Here is a 17841-nt window from a genome sequence, read left to right on the forward strand (position 1 = left end):
GCGGCCCTTTATTTACCCTCATTCAGCTTCTAGACTATTCACCGCTTCCCGTCTCTAGCGGAATCTAATAATGCACTAATCGTAGACGCAAACAAAGCGAACGAAATGAGGTAACGCCCGATAAGTATGCAACACACCTAACATACAAGTAACGCGGTAACGATCTCAACAGACCAAAGCTACTAGAAAAACTGGACCTTGCGACAGCCTACGGTAGTTTTACAACTCTAGCCATGCCGTAGCCAGCTGAAGTAACTCATTGACGACTAGACCGCGCAGGACTACCAAATTGCGATGTCACTAACTGCTACAGTTCAGCCCCTGTTACATGCAGTCCCGGACATTTTCTATGGTGTTAACATCAGGTGATTTAGCAGGTCGTTATGACAAAGGCTGCCTGAGTGTTCGTTAAACCAGAAATGTGTTTGCATAGCCTGTGAACACAGACGGCAGTATTCACATCGTATGTATCATGAGGATGTCCAGAGGGCAGCTCTTGGTCACAGAGAATGTAGAAATAAATATCCTGGTTTATGACCACGTCAAACTGAATCAGTGGTCTCCAATCACGCTACGAGAAATGAACCCAAAACATCATCAAACCGCTTCTGGCCAGAACTGCACTCGATACACACCGCGAGTTAAACACCTCATTGCACCATCGGTGATCTCGACCCCTTGCATCATTTTAAAAGGCTTCAGATCGTGGCTCCCTCGGCTACTGTGAAGTTTATGTAGCTTTGGCACACTGAAGATGTGTAGTTTTATGTGACACTGTGAGGCGCCAGACTCCAAATGTGCAATACGGTTCGCTTTACAATGTTCTCTGGAAAACGGGTTGAGATGGACCTGAGTTCACTGGGAGCATAAATTGCTGTCGTGTTTGGTCCGACAGTCATTGGCGCGGTGTGACACATCTCTGGAGCCTGCCAGCTACGCTCTTTTTACGACCACTAGTCTTAACTCTGTGTCACATGACTGCGAGTGATGCACCATTCCCTGTAGACACGTCCCACAGTCCATGTTGATAAAGAAGGCCTCTGACAATGACAACTGAACATTTGTTTACACGGGTAGTGAGTGCTACAGCAAATGAGACGTTTGAGCATCCGTCGCCGACGGAATAAAAATTTTGAGTTGCCACTCAGTCACTTGCGTTCGTTCCAATTTCCGTGTAGACCAGCTGCGAGCCCTAATTGCTGCAATCCTGTCTTTCCATTGTCCACGCATCACAGCAATTTGCTCAAAAGACAGCTCCCCTGCCGTTTCTTGCCGTCTCAAGGCTTACATACGAAGGCAGTTCAATACGTAATGCAACACATTTTTTTTCTCGGCCAATTTTGGTTGAAAAAACCGGAAATTTCTCTTGTGGAATATTTTCAAACATTCCCGCTTCGTCTCGTATAGTTTCATTGACTTCCGACAGGTGGCAGCGCTGTACGGAGCTGTTAAAATGGCGTCTGTAACGGATGTGCGTTGCAAACAATGGGCAGTGATCGAGTTTCTTTTGGCGGAAAACCAGGGCATCTCAGATATTCATAGGCGCTTGCAGAATGTCTACGGTGTCAAAGATTGTTACAGGCGATGAAACATGAGTTCATCACTTCGAACCTGAAACAAAACGGCAATCAATGGAGTGGCGCCACACCCACTCCCCTACCAAGAAAAAGTTTAAAGCCATACCCTCAGCCGGTAAAGTCATGGTTACAGTCTTCTGGGACGCTGAAGGGGTTATTCTGTCCGATGTGGTTCCCCATGGTCAAACGATCAACTCTGAAGTGTATTGTGCTACTCTTCAGAAATTGAAGAAACGACTTCAGCGTGTTCGTAGGCACAAAAATCAGAACGAACGTCTCCTTCTTCATGACAACGCAAGACCTCACACAAGTCTACGCACCCGAGAGGAGCTCACAAAACTTCAGTGGACTGTTCTTCCTCATGCACCCTACAGCCCCGATCTCGCACCGTCGGATTTCCATATGTTTGGCCCAATGAAGGACACAATCCGTGGGAGGCACTACGCGGATGATGAAGAAGTTATTGATGCAGTACGACGTTGGCTCCGACATCGACCAGTGGAATGGTACCGTGCAGGCATACAGGCCCTCATTTCAAGGTGGCGTAAGGCCGTAGCATTGAATGGAGATTACGTTGAAAAATAGTGTTGTGTAGCTAAAAGATTGGGGAATAACCTGGTGTATTTCAATGCTGAATAAAACAACCCCTGTTTCAGAAAAAAAATGTGTTGCATTACTTATTGAACTGCCCTCGTATTTTCATGTCAACAGCAGGTTATTTTTATAGAAACTTCTTTTGCCTTGTGCAATTCTTGTTACTACGACTTTCTTGTATGTCCCTTCTGTGTGTAACCTGCTTCCAAGATAGCAAAATTAATTCATCTACTCATCAGTCTCTGCCCACCTGAGTGACTTCCATTACTTCTCTCCGAAATCATAACATTCTCTCATCAAGTCAGTGACTGGCCACTACTCTCGCGACGCTTTAAGCGTTACGTGCAACAGCTCACCTATCTAAATTCCTTATATACTCGTATATCGTGAACGGCGTCGTAAGGTATCCCTGTCCGTCATCATCTTTAGAACATGTGCTGAAGACTATTTTATCTACCTCAGGACTGCCTGTCTTTCGGTCGTAGCCTCTATTTCCATATTTTCCTAGCTATCTGAAACACTTTGTATGTCACGGCCAGAAGTTAATATTTTCCAGCGCATATAACCATAATGGTTTCCACGTCTAATCGGTGTTTCCCTTACTCGATGACCGCGCTGTGCTTCGAGAAACGGAGACGTTGTTGCCAGGACGTTCGATATTGCTAGTGTCGTCTTCAGATTTCATCGAAGTTTCAGTAAGTATCAGCCTGCAACTGCTGACCCGAAATTGCTACCTCGATAATACCTTAATATTAATTACCGCTGTCCCTTTGTTTTGTGTCTCCTACGCAAGAGAGGACTTTCACATTGACATGGAATCAAAGTTACTGCTGGGTTTATTATATTACACATTCACAACGCCTCGTCGTAGATTTAAAAGAAATTGAATGGCCCATCACACGTATATATTTCATAGCAACTGTACCTAAGTATAGTTGTACGAAATATATTTCGTAAGGATGTACCATTGCATCCAATAAGGGGAGACCACGAAGTTGGGATCATGGATTTACTTGAAACTTTGCACACCTTTAGTTTAGTAGGCCATTTTGTTGCATTTTATTCATTATTGTTCGTTGTGTTTGGTCGGAGCGGATGTCACATGACATCCGTTGAAGTTCGCTGTTGATCCCTTTACTCAGTCTTTTTACGAGGGCAGTTCAATAAGTAATGCAACACATTTTTTTTCTCGGTCAATTTTGGTTGAAAAAACCGGAAATTTCTTGTGGAATATTTTCAAACATTCCCGCTTCGTCTCGTATAGTTTCATTGACTTCCGACAGGTGGCAGCGCTGTACGGAGCTGTTAAAATGGCGTCTGTAACGGATGTGCGTTGCAAACAACGGGCGGTGATCGAGTTTCTTTTGGCGGAAAACCAGGGCATCTCAGATATTCATAGGCGCTTGCAGAATGTCTACGGTGATCTGGCAGTGGACAAAAGCACGGTGAGTCGTTGGGCAAAGTGTGTGTCATCATCGCCGCAAGGTCAAGCGAGACTGTCTGATCTCCCGCGTGCGGGCCGGCCGTGCACAGCTGTGACTCCCGCAATGGCGGAGCGTGCGAACACACTCGTTCGAGATGATTGACGGATCACCATCAAACAACTCAGTGCTCAACTTGACATCTCTGTTGGTAGTGCTGTCACAATTGTTCACCACTTGGGATATTCAAAGGTTTGTTCCCGCTGGGTCCCTCGTTGTCTAACCGAACACCATAAAGAGCAAAGGAGAACCATCTGTGCGGAATTGCTTGCTCGTCGTGTGGCTGAGGGTGACAATTTCTTGTCAAAGATTGTTACAGGCGATGAAACATGGGTTCATCACTTCGAACCTGAAACAAAACGGCAATCAATGGAGTGGCGCCACACCCACTCCCCTACCAAGAAAAAGTTTAAAGCCATACCCTCAGCCGGTAAAGTCACGGTTACAGTCTTCTGGGACGCTGAAGGGGTTATTCTGTTCGATGTCCTTCCCCATGGTCAAACGATCAACTCTGAAGTGTACTGTGCTACTCTTCAGAAATTGAAGAAACGACTTCAGCGTGTTCGTAGGCACAAAAATCAGAACGAACTTCTCCTTCTTCATGACAACGCAAGACCTTACACAAGTCTTCGCACCCGAGAGGAGCTCACAAAACTTCAGTGGACTGTTCTTCCTCATGCACCCTACAGCCCCGATCTCGCACCGTCGGATTTCCATATGTTTGGCCCAATGAAGGACGCAATCCGTGGGAGGCACTACGCGGATGATGAAGAAGTTATTGATGCAGTACGACGTTGGCTCCGACATCGACCAGTGGAATGGTACCGTGCAGGCATACAGGCCCTCATTTCAAGGTGGCGTAAGGCCGTAGCATTGAATGGAGATTACGTTGAAAAATAGTGTTGTGTGGCTAAAAGATTGGGGAATAACCTGGTGTATTTCAATGCTGAATAAAACAACCCCTGTTTCAGAAAAAAAATGTGTTGCATTACTTATTGAACTGCCCTCGTATTACAGAGAGGACGCAGCTCCCTGGTCGAACACGCTGAGCTACCGTGCCGACACTGTAGGTGTGCATCGCTGACGTGGAACTGTTCTTGACGCTCTGTACTCACGTATTGTTCTCTCTCTGAAGACAGAAAACCTCTGAAGGTCCCAACAAGTGTTCTTAAACAGCGACCATCAATAAGCTGAACGAGCTGCGTTTAGGCAGGAAAGCACTTGACCACCGTGAACTCTTAAAGCCCGGCAAGTACGCACAGATACATCAGTTACATAACAGACGCGTAAAACTTCTCTTGCGATTTTCTCGTAATTGACAGAGTAGTGGACGTTAGCACTCGCACATTAGTTTGTTTTAATGGCCCGGTAAATGTGTACAAAGTTTGATCCCAACGTCGGGGCCTGCCCTTGTAAAATTACGTACTACAAAGGAATTTTGGAAACGTAAGTCACTTGACAAAAAGACCACAATAAAATCGTTTAACAAAGGACACTGAACGATCGTTTCACGGCGAAACTTTTCCTAAGTATGAAACAAGAAGGTCAGAAGTGATGTGGAATGTTCGGTTCACTGCGTTTGAATGTTCCCGCTGTCGGCAAGTCAACAGATCATTACACGCTGTTCCAGTTCGTTACCTGTAATGAGACAAATCTGTGTCGCATCTGGAGGTACAAAGAAGCTCTTCCTATGTAGGTTAACGATCTTCGCGCGTCTAGATAGTAACTTCTGTGACATCACGGAAGCTGCTCTCGGCGTAAAGAACAACTTAATCCAGATTTCAACACGGGGTTTTTTCCTCGCATGGAATAACAGCTACTGAGACGAACCAGGTGAGAATTTGGCTATTGCAGGCATGCTTGAATCTAACTCAAAAATGGTTCAAATGGCTCTGAGCACTATGCAACTTCAATCTGAGGTCATCAGTCCCCTAGAACTTAGAACTAATTAAACCTAACTAACCTAAGGACATCACACACATCCATGCCCGAGGCAGGATTCGAACCTGCGACCGTAGCGGTCACGCGGTTCCAGACTGAAGCGCCTACAGCCGCACCGCCACACCGGCCGGCTTGAATCTAATTCTGTCAGTTTCAAGAGTTTACTCATTTGGTGCAGAAAACTTAAATATACTCACTAAATTTACAATTGATTCTTATTTTCTATTGTTTGCAAGGTTGAGAAGTGACTAACTTGTCTGCATGTTTGTAGCCAGGAAATCCAATATCTGGTCTGGCTGCCTATTCGTTCTAGGAAAGGAAATTAAGTAATGGTGTACCACCGGGCTCCGTATTAGCCCCTCTATTATTCAAACTATATATCTCCGCCAGAATGAGATTTTCACACTGCAGCGGAGTGTGCGCTGATATGAAACTTCCTGGCAGATTAAAACTGTGTGCCCGACCGAGTCTCGAACTCGGGACCTTTGCCTTTCGCGGGCAAGTGCTCTACCATCTGAGCTACCGAAGCACGACTTACGCCCGGTGCTCACAGCTTTACTTCTGCCAGTATCTCGTCTCCTACCTTCCAAACACAGTTTTAATCTGCCAGGAAGTTTCATATCAGCGCACACTCCGCTGCAGAGTGAAAATCTCATTCTGGAAACATCCCCCAGGCTGTCGCTAAGCCATGTCTCCGCAGTATCCTTTCTTTCAGGAGTGCTAGTTCTGCAAGTTTCGCAGGAGAGCTTCTGTAAAGTTTGGAAGGTAGGAGATGAGGTACTGGCAGAAGTAAAGCTGTGAGTGCCGGGCGTGAGTCGTGCTTCGGTAGCTCAGGTGGTAGAGCACTTGCCCGCGAAAGGCAAAGGTCCCGAGTTCGAGTCTCGGTCGGGCACACAGTTTTAATCAGCCAGGAAGCTTTATATATCTCCGATCTCTACCCACACCAGGTCAACAAAATTCTGCTAGGCGGACGATATGGCTCTTGCTTGTAGAATCAAGCGTCTTGGACGAGCGGAAGATCAAGCTGTTATGAGCGACATTTCAGATAGTGGCGACTTAAAAAAAATGGTTCAAATGGTTCTGAGCACTATGGGACTTAACATCTGTGGTCATCAGTCCCCCAGAACTTAGAACTACTTAAACCTAACTAACCTAAGGACATCACACACATGCATGCCCGAGGCAGGATTCGAACCTGCGACCGTAGCAGTCGCGCGGTTCCGGACTGCGCGCCTAGAACCGCTAGACCACCGCGGCCGGCAGTGGCGACTTAAACTCAGTAGAAGCAAAACTGAATTATGTACATTCCATCTGACAAAGAAACATGCTAACGCGGAGCTCAGAGTGAAACTTAACGAAAACACTTTTTGCCATGACAAGCACTCTAAGTGTCTTCGTGTCACCCTTGACCGCAACCTTTCACATAGACACAGCTTGAAAATATTGCTGCCAGGATAAAAACTCGTATCAATATCATTCAAAAACTGATATGGGGAGCTTCCAGCAGAGTATTGGTTCCCCGGTGTGGCTAAAGAGTTGCCACACCAAATTGATCGACGTCCAGCTGAACCACACTAAGCGGATAATAACTGGCGCAATCCAACCAACGCCGATTTGTCGGCCTCCTCTGCTGAACAATATCGAGCCACCCGCAATCCGCAAAAGCGAGGCCTTGCGTAAGGGATAGCGCAAGCTACACGAGAACCTGGAATTACCCATACAGGGAGACATACCAAGTTTACAACTCCCTTCCAGAAACACACCATTACGACAAGCTCGATGCCAGTAATACCGGGGTGAGAGACCTGTGGGATCAGAGCTGTCAACGTATTGAAATTCCTGAAGAGCGTGAGTGGTTCCGAAAGTATAACTGTGATACTACTGGCACAGAACTCGACAGGAAACCGTGGGTCAAACTGGAAAGAGCTCGCACTGGGCGTGGCCGGTGCGCAGACTCTCCCTACAAATGGGATGCTACAAAGTCTCCAGTTCGTCACTGTAGGGCTCCGAACCAGACGATCAAGCACATTACGAGGTGCATTCAAGTTCTAAGGCCTCCGATTTTTTTTCTCCGGACTGGAAAGAGATAGAAACATGCGCTTTGTTTTAAAATGAGGCCGCGTTCATTGTCAATACGTCCCAGAGATGGCAGCACCGTACGGCAGATGGAATTTTACCGCCAGCGGCGAGAATGAGAACTGTTTTAAATACTTACAATGGCGACGTTTTCCTTACTTGAACAGCGTGCAATCATTCGTTTTCTGAATTTGCGTGGTGTGAAACCAATTGAAATTCATCGACAGTTGAAGGAGACATGTGGTGGTGGAGTTATGGATGTGTCGAAAGTGCGTTCGTGGGTGCGACAGTTTAATGAAGGCAGAACATCGTGTGACAACAAACCGAAACAACCTCGGGCTCGCACAAGCCGCTCTGACGACACGATCGAGAAAGTGGAGAGAATTGTTTTGGGGGATCGCCGAATGACTGTTGAACAGATCGCCTCCAGAGTTGGCACTTCTGTGGGTTCTGTGCACACAATCCTGCATGACGACCTGAAAATGCGAAAAGTGTCATCCAGGTGGGTGCCACGAATGCTGACGGACGACCACACGGCTGCCCGTGTGGCATGTTGCCGAGCAATGTTGACGCGCAACGACAGCACGAATGGGACTTTCTTTTCGTCGGTTGTCACAATGGATGAGACGTGGATGCCATTTTTCAATCCAGAAACAAAGCGCCAGTCAGCTCAATGGAAGCGCACAGATTCACTGCCACCAAAAAAATTTCGGGTAACCGCCAGTGCTGAAAAAAATGATGGTGTCCATGTTCTGGGACAGCGATGGCGTAATCCTTACCCATTGCGTTCCAAAGGGCACTACGGTAACAGGTGCATCCTACGAAAATGTTTTGAAGAACAAATTCCTTCCTGCACTGCAACAAAAACGTCCGGGAAGGGCTGCGCGTGTGCTGTTTCACCGAGACAACGCACCCGCACATCGAGCTAACGTTACGCAACAGTTTCTTCGTGATAACAACTTTGAAGTGATTCCTCATGCTCCCTACTCACCTGACCTGGCTGCTAGTGACTTTTGGCTTTTTCCAACAATGAAAGACACTCTCCGTGGCCTCACATTCACCAGCCGTGCTGCTATTGCCTCAGCGATTTTCCAATGCTCAAAACAGACTCCTAAAGAAGCCTTCGCCGCTGCCATGGAATCATGGCGTCAGCGTTGTCATAATGTGTACGTCTGCAGGGCGATTACGGCGAGAAGTAACGCCAGTTTCATCGATATCGGGTGAGTAGTTAATTAGAAAAACAATCGGAGGCCTTAGAACTTGAATGCACCGCGTAGAGATGAATGCCCCTTGCGCTTTATCACGCGAGTTGGAGCGACCTCATGGAAGCTGATCATACGGCTCTTATATGGATTAGGAACCTAAATATTGACATTTAGTTAGTTTTATATGTAGTTTTGTATTTTCATATTCCTGTTATATACATAGTATTACTAATGTCAAAGACCTGTGCAAATTCCCCCGTCGGAGATTCAAGTCCTCCCTCGGGCATGGGTGTGTATGTTGTCCTTAGCGTAAGTTAGTTGAAGTTAGATTAAGTAGTGCGTAAGCTTAGGGACTGATGACCTCAGCAATTTGGTCCCATAGGACGTTATCACGAATTTCCAAATTCCCGTAGACCTGTAATTCTAAACTGCATATGAGCCACATGAATAAATAAAAAAAAAAATGAGAAAAGATGAAGAGTATTGTTGTCTCGCGTAAGATAAACTGCTTTCCTGTGTAAATCCAGCTCGGTTATCTTTTTGATGATTGCTGTTTAGTAACCCCTGTTGAGACAAAAAAAAAAAAGTTCAAATGTGTGTGAAATCCTATGGGACTGAACTGCTATGGTCATCAGTCCCTAAGCTTACACACTACTTAACCTAGATTATCCTAAGGACAAATACACACACCCATGCCCGAGGGAGGACTCGAACCTCCGCCGGGACCAGCCGCACAGTCCACGACTGTAGCGCCTGAGACCGCTCGGCTAATCCCGCGCGGCCATGTTGAGACCTTCAGAGATCTTCTGTCTGCAGAAAGATCACAATACGTGAGTACAGAGCATCAAGAACAGTTTTATGCAGCGATACAGACCTATAGCTCAGCGCAGCTGTACGACGGCCGTTCTTACAAATAGGAATAATAGAGGGGAAATCTACAGGGTGTCCGATTGTTGCAGTTTCGGTCATCAAACCTAAGTTGGTTTCATGTAGGTTCTTGTCGTTTACCAGCTATTGTCTTCATTTGGTAATAGTTGTTGCGTCTCACATCTACATCTACATTTCGCAAGTCACCTCACACTGTGTCGCGGAGGGTGTTTGTGTCCAGCGTCACTTCCCCCTCTATTGATCCAGTCGCGAATATTTCGCAGAAAGAACGATTGCCGATAAGCCACCGTGTGGGTTCGAATGTCCCTAACTTTATCTGCATGGTCTTCCTGCGATATATACGTGGGAGGAAGCACTATATTTGTCAAGTCTTCTAGGATAGGCCGCTGTCGGAACTTGAACAGTAAACCACACAGAACGTCTCTGTTGCAGCACCTGCCTCTCGAGTTGGTTCATCACCTCTGCGACTCTTTCGTGCTTATTAAAAAAAACCTCTAACGAAACGCGCTGATCTTACTTGGCTCTTCTATACTTCCCCTATCAATCCTATCTCGTAAGAATCTCATACTGACGAGCAATATTGACGTATTGGTCGAAGAAAGTTTTGTAAGCTACCTATTTCGTCAATGGACTGCATCTCTTGACGGTTCTTCCACTGCACGTCAGTCTGGCATCAGCTTTCCCTGTGATAGTTCCACTTTAAACTGTCCCGTACGAATTCTCATAGATATTTTATAGAAGTAACCGCTTTATACCGCCTCGTACTGGACGCGAAAACTAAAGGTGGCCCGGAAAATATTTAATGCACCTTAAGTTAGACAACCCAACTCACGATGTTCGCCGCGAGTGCCGATTATGTAAGTTGGGTTGCCTAATTTAAAGGACATGAAATATTTTTTCGGGTCAATTTTATTTTGCCCATCCTGTGTACTCGTATATAGACCCGCACCTGCGATTTTTTCTTTCCACCATACATTCAACAATTGTTTATGCCAACGACTCATGTTGTCTAATACGTGCCTACCATTCCGTTTCTTCGTCTCATTATGTTTTCGATTAGACATTTTTGTCTCCTTGGCTTGTTGCTGGACGTCATCAATACATAGAACATTCAACAGTTTCTTGTAACATCACATTTCCCTTACTCGATCAAATTATCTGATCTTCAACAAGCATTCAAAACACCACACTTCGAAAGCTTCTAACCGTTCCTTTACTGTCAATCTCATTGTCCACGCTTCGCAGTCACGCAGAGCTGTGCTAAAAACATAACACTTTAATGATTTTTTTGGTCTTAGTGTCAATACTTTTGGACGAATTAGTTGTTTTACTACTGTGTTCCTATAAAAGCTACTGATTCAGTTTTGTTTGCAGATATACTGGTATTGTACTGTTCAGCTATTTCGCTTAGAAGGTAAATTTCTTTTTGGAGGTCTTTTTTCTATTAGAATTGTGACATCTTTTGCATATAAACCACAGTTCAGAACAGGATCTACGTCTCTTCTTACACTTCCTTGAAACACGACTCTTTGTCATGAAAGAGACAATTGAAAAACGCGCAGAATTTAGCAGAGACCCACTTAGCACCTCCTGATTTCGAAAATGTTTTCGTCAATGTTAACAGAGAAGAACTGTGGAGCGTAATGAATAAAACTGGGCTTCCACTCTATTTAGTAAACACATTAAAAATGCTACACCAAAACACAATGCCCACGTTCCATGCAGGTATCACAACAGACAAAGAGACTACTGTGTATTGTGTCTTACATGCAGATGATGTCACGATTTTAACAGAAGTAAATTACTTACACAAAGGAATTAACCTTCGAGGCAAAATATCCAAAGAGAATAACATTATGATATCCACAAAGAAACCTTAATCACTAAGTTTTGTAGGAATACTATAATATCAGAGATCAGTCATTTTTATTATCTGGGATGAGATATCGCGGAAAACTGTGACAAATATATACACAAGAATGTAGCATGATTTAGAAAGACATGTGAAACAATAAACAGTTACTTTAGAAACAAGGTGCATGAGGTCCTTAGACTATCCTAGGAAAGTAACTTGCGTGTTATTTACGAACGACAAGAAAGTAATATCCAGGCAGCAGAAATGAAATTTTTTAGGGCTGTGCCAGGGTAAACACATTAAGGAACAGCGACGTTAGGAAGGAACTAAACATACACTCATGGAAATGGAAAAAAGAACACATTGACACCGGTGTGTCAGACCCACCATACTTGCTCCGGACACTGCGAGAGGGCTGTACAAGCAATGATCACACGCACGGCACAGCGGACACACCAGGAACCGCGGTGTTGGCCGTCGAATGGCGCTAGCTGCGCAGCATTTGTGCACCGCCGCCGTCAGTGTCAGCCAGTTTGCCGTGGCATACGGAGCTCCATCGCAGTCTTTAACACTGGTAGCATGCCGCGACAGCGTGGACGTGAACCGTATGTGCAGTTGACGGACTTTGAGCGAGGGCGTATAGTGGGCATGCGGGAGGCCGGGTGGACGTACCGCCGAATTGCTCAACACGTGGGGCGTGAGGTCTCCACAGTACATCGATGTTGTCGCCAGTGGTCGGCGGAAGGTGCACGTGCCCGTCGACCTGGGACCGGACCGCAGCGACGCACGGATGCACGCCAAGACCGTAGGATCCTACGCAGTGCCGTAGGGGACCGCACCGCCACTTCCCAGCAAATTAGGGACACTGTTGCGCCTGGGGTATCCGCGAGGACCATTCGCAACCGTCTCCATGAAGCTGGGCTACGGTCCCGCACACCGTTAGGCCGTCTTCCGCTCACGCCCCAACATCGTGCAGCCCGCCTCCAGTGGTGTCGCGACAGGCGTGAATGGAGGGACGAATGGAGACGTGTCGTCTTCAGCGATGAGAGTCGCTTCCGCCTTGGTGCCAATGATGGTCGTATGCGTGTTTGGCGCCGTGCAGGTGAGCGCCACAATCAGGACTGCATACGACCGAGGCACACACGGCCAACACCCGGCATCATGGTGTGGGGAGCGATCTCCTACACTGGCCGTACACCACTGGTGATCGTCGAGGGGACACTGAATAGTGCACGGTACATCCAAACCGTCATCGAACCCATCGTTCTACCATTCCTAGGCCGGCAAGGGAACTTGCTGTTCCAACAGGACAATGCACGTCCGCATGTATCCCGTGCCACCCAACGTGCTCTAGAAGGTGTAAGTCAACTACCCTGGCCAACAAGATCTCCGGATCTGTCCCCCATTGAGCATGTTTGGGACTGGATGAAGCGTCGTCTCACGCGGTCTGCACGTCCAGCACGAACGCTGGTCCAACTGAGGCGCCAGGTGGAAATGGCATGGCAAGCCGTTCCACAGGACTACATCCAGCATCTGTACGATCGTCTCCATGGGAGAATAGCAGCCTGCATTGCTGCGAAAGGTGGATATACACTGTACTAGTGCCGACATTGTGCATGCTCTGTTGCCTGTGTCTATGTGCCTGTGGTTCTGTCAGTGTGATCATGTGATGTATCTGACCCCAGGAATGTGTCAATAAAGTTTCCCCTTCCTGGGACAATGAATTCACGGTGTTCTTATTTCAATTTCCAGGAGTGTATTTAACAGAAGAAATCAGACGAATAGAGGAGAAGGAAAGGGAGTGAAAATCTCAACACAATCAACTGCGGCAGACTTCCTTGCCGGGTCAGAAATTATAATGCGATAGGGCGAAGATGTCTGGCAAGACCACAGAAGAAATAGGCATCGGAGCAGGCAAAGAGCTGATACTTGAAGTGCAGAAGAAGTATAAGTTATTCCGCCTTATGCAATCCTTGCCATAGTTTCTTGTATCTTTCTTCTTTATCTACTCTATTTCCTAAACAGTAATATTAGTCCACCTCTTTAAGAGACTCTTTTCCGAGTTTGACATTTTGCCGTTCGGCATTTCAGCCTGCAGTACGCGGGATGTAACCGGTTCGAACGCAGGCAGAGGAAGTACTTTCCGCTGCCAGAAGTTGACCGAATAGTAGAGAAAATATGGTGGTGTAGAGTTATTCCTCTCCAAGTTATCAATCAATTTCGCAATGGAATACGGATGTGTGATACTGTTGATAGTGATCTATTCGTCGCATGGCGGCGTTACATTGGGCAGTTTTGTCGATGCGGGCATTGTTTCAACATCGAGTATCACCCCATCATTCACTCTCATTCCATACTCACAAACGCACTGCACTTCTCTGTAGCTCCTCACAGTCATTCACACGACAGAAATACACGACTGATACAATGGCAGCTAGGAAGAAGACACAGCAAAACCACTTCTGCTAGTGCTCTATTCGTAAGTGATTGTGGGACCTGTAGTGGCGTACTGTACGGAGCCAGCCGAATAGCGACATACTTGGTCTCCAACAAAGCTACAGTTACACGGGGTGTGTTTTAAAATTTGGATGGCAACACATTTGGGAGAAATGCTGCGGCTATAATGCTGTGAATGGCCGTCTGTCTTCGGGAAAGCAATTAGGAAAAAAGCGTAAGTTTAAAACTGGCGAGTTTATCGCTGGCTATTAGCGGAAGACTCTCATTTCTCGGGTGAACGCTAAGCGGCCCGGAAGAAGTCCCCGCCTGAAATGTAAAACAGGTATATTATTACCGCTGAAGGCCTCGGTTAAGCGGCCCGTCTGCGGAGAAACTGGGTTAATTCCGGCTAATGAATATTCTGCCGGCTCCGGCGCGGTGTGTAACGGGCCTGCTGAGTAACTCCCGTGTCATCTGCCCTTCTGGGTGGCCCTCCGTCTTCCTGCTAGCCTCTGGAAGCGCTGGAGAAGTGCGAGCTCTGTGTTCCAGGGAACCCTCTCCCTCTGGTAGCGTTCGTATACCCATTCGTAGCCGGCTACTGCTGTACACTGCCCGGAAAAAACTAAATAGTACATTCATTCCATGTAGGCTTTCACGGCCGGCGTCTTCATCAATAAACACTTCCGGGCTAAGTTGCCGTGGTCGATCTGTAAAACTTCTTCTCCCTAACGTTTCGTTCTCAACTACGGAGAACATCTTCGGAGGCGAGTCAACGACTGGCTGCTAGGAGCTGGGGCCGCCGCTTGTATGGATATCGTAGAGGGCGCCACCGCACGTCACGTGGCGTCGATGTGCAGCTATCTCTGGCTATCGTCTGTTCTCTCGATTGCAGGCAATCGATTGTCACGTGATTGATGCAACGTCGATCGCCATATCTTATCCAATTTTAATCCTTCTTCTTTACGATTAAAATTGTATTGATGTATGTGGATTTCAATTGCCTCTCTACACATACGTGTATAATAATGCGACGTCCTCGCCAGCACGCTTGTCTCACCAAATTTTATTTCGCGATCTCCATCCTTAAAAACATGTTCCGCTACTGCCGATTTGTCGATATGTCCCAAGCGACAGTTTCTTTTGTGCTCCGTCAACCGTGTATTGATGCTTCTTTTTGTAGTTCCTACGTAAACCCTGCCACAACTACACGGAATTTTATATACCCCTGGGGTGGCTAGGGGGTGACGAGCATCTTTTGTTGATCTTAGGCATTCACTAATTTTCTTAGTAGGTCTGAAAATGGTCTCTACGTGAAACTTGGCTAGTACTTTCCCAATGCGATCCGTGATATTATGGATGAACGGAAGAAATACTTTTCCAGCTGATGGTTGTTGCTCTCTCCTATTTTTAGGCATTTTTCTATTTGGGTGAAGTGCTCGGTTAATCTCGTTTTTCGTATAACCATTTTTTGCAAAGGCTATTCGTAAATGATTTAGTTCTTCTTGTAAGTAGCCTGGTTCACAAATATTATTGGCCCTATCCACTAATGTTTTTATGACCCCCCTCTTTATGAACAGATCGATGGGGTATCCATGGGAAGCCCCCTAAGTCCCGCAATTGCGAATTTATTCATGGAATATTTTGAACATCAAGCACTGCAGTCGGCCAAAAAACGCCCCTCGAAGTGGTATTGGTATGTGGATGATACCTTTGTAATATGGAATCATGAGGAAGAAGACTTGAATGATTTCCTGGTACACTTAAATAGCATCAACCCAAAGATTAAATTTACTATGGAGAAGGAGAAGAACGGACAACTTAACTTCTTGGATGTATCAGTTTTCAAACGGGCGGATGGGACCTTAGGCCATAAGGTCTACAGGAAAGGTACACATACTGATCGCTACCTCTATAAGAACTCAAACCACCATCCTAGGCAAAAGAGGGGGGTCATAAAAACATTAGTGGATAGGGCCAATAATATTTGTGAACCAGGCTACTTACAAGAAGAACTAAATCATTTACGAATGGCTTTTCCGAAAAATGGTTATACGAAAAACGAGATTAACCGAGCACTTCACCCAAATAGAAAAATACCTAAAAATAGGAGACAGCAACAACCATCAGCTGGAAAAGTATTTCTTCCGTTCATCCATAATATCACGGATCGCATTGGGAAAGTACTAGCCAAGTTTCACGTAGAGACCATTTTCAGACCTACTAAGAAAATTAGTGAATGCCTAAGATCAACAAAAGATGCTCGTCACCCCCTAGCCACCCCAGGGGTATATAAAATTCCGTGCAGTTGTGGCAGGGTTTACATAGGAACTACAAAAAGAAGCATCAATACACGGTTGACGGAGCACAAAAGAAACTATCGCTTGGGACATATCGACAAATCGGCAGTAGCGGAACATGTTTTGAAGGATGGAGATCGCGAAATAAAATTTGGTGAGACAAGCGTGCTGGCGAGGACGTCGCATTATTATACACGTATGTGTAGAGAGGCAATTGAAATCCACATACATCAATACAATTTTAATCGTAAAGAAGAAGGATTAAAATTGGATAAGATATGGCGGTCGACGTTGCATCAATCACGTGACAATCGATTGCCTGCAATCGAGAGAACAGACGATAGCCAGAGATAGCTGCACATCGACGCCACGTGACGTGCGGTGGCGCCCTCTACGATATCCATATAAGCGGCGGCCCCAGCTCCTAGCAGCCAGTCGTTGACTCACCTCCGAAGATGTTCTCCGTAGTTGAGAACGAAACGTTAGGGAGAAGAAGTTTTACAGATCGACCACGGCAACTTAGCCCGGAAGTGTTTATTGATAAATAGTACATTATTTTAGAGGTTTCCAATTCACTCGAGATTTAGTGTCGCAACAGTGCATATGGAGTACATGAATTGGTTAGATTTACAGATCAATAGCGCAAGCGGTCCTGAGGTACCAGACACCCAGATTAGTAAGTGGTGTAACCTTCACATGTGGCAATGTAGGCGCTAACTATAGCATCCAGTCGCTCGTACACATGGTGAATACTGTCCTGGGATACTTTATGCCAAGCTTGTTCGACTTGAAACTTCCTAGCAGATTAAAACTGCCGGACCGAGACTCCAACTCGGGACCTTTGCCTTTCGCAGGCCAGTGCTCTACTACCAACTGAGCTACCGAAGCACGACTCACGCCCGGTACTCACAGCTTTACTTCTGCCAGTATCTCGTCTCCTACCTTCCAAACTTTACAGAAGCTCTCCTGCGAACCTTGCAGAACTAGCACTCCTGAAAGAAAGGATATTGCGGAGACATGGCTTAGCCACAGCCTGGGGGATGTTTCCAGAATGAGATTTTCACTCTGCAGCGGAGTGTGCGCTGATATGAAACTTCCTGGCAGATTAAAACTGTGTGCCGGACCGAGACTCGAACTCGGGACCTTTGCCTTGGGTAGCTCAGTTGGTAGAGCACTGGCCTGCGAAAGGCAAAAGTCCAGAGTTGGAGTCTCGGTCGGGCACACAGTTTTAATCTGCCAGGAAGTTCCATATCAGCGCACACTCCGCTGCAGAGTGAAAATCTCATTCTGGAAACATCCCCCAGGCTGTCGCTAAGCCATGTCTCCGCATTATCCTTTCTTTCAGGAGTGCTGGTTCTGCAAGGTTCGCAGGAGAGCTTCTGTAAAGTTTGGAAGGTAGGAGACGAGGAACTGGCAGAAGTAAAGCTGTGAGTACCGGGCGTGAGTCGTGCTTCGGTAGCTCAGATGGTAGAGCACTTGGCCGCGAAAGGC

This window comes from Schistocerca nitens, chromosome 4 (assembly GCF_023898315.1).
Source record: "Schistocerca nitens isolate TAMUIC-IGC-003100 chromosome 4, iqSchNite1.1, whole genome shotgun sequence".
Taxonomy (NCBI): Eukaryota; Metazoa; Arthropoda; class Insecta; order Orthoptera; family Acrididae; genus Schistocerca; species Schistocerca nitens.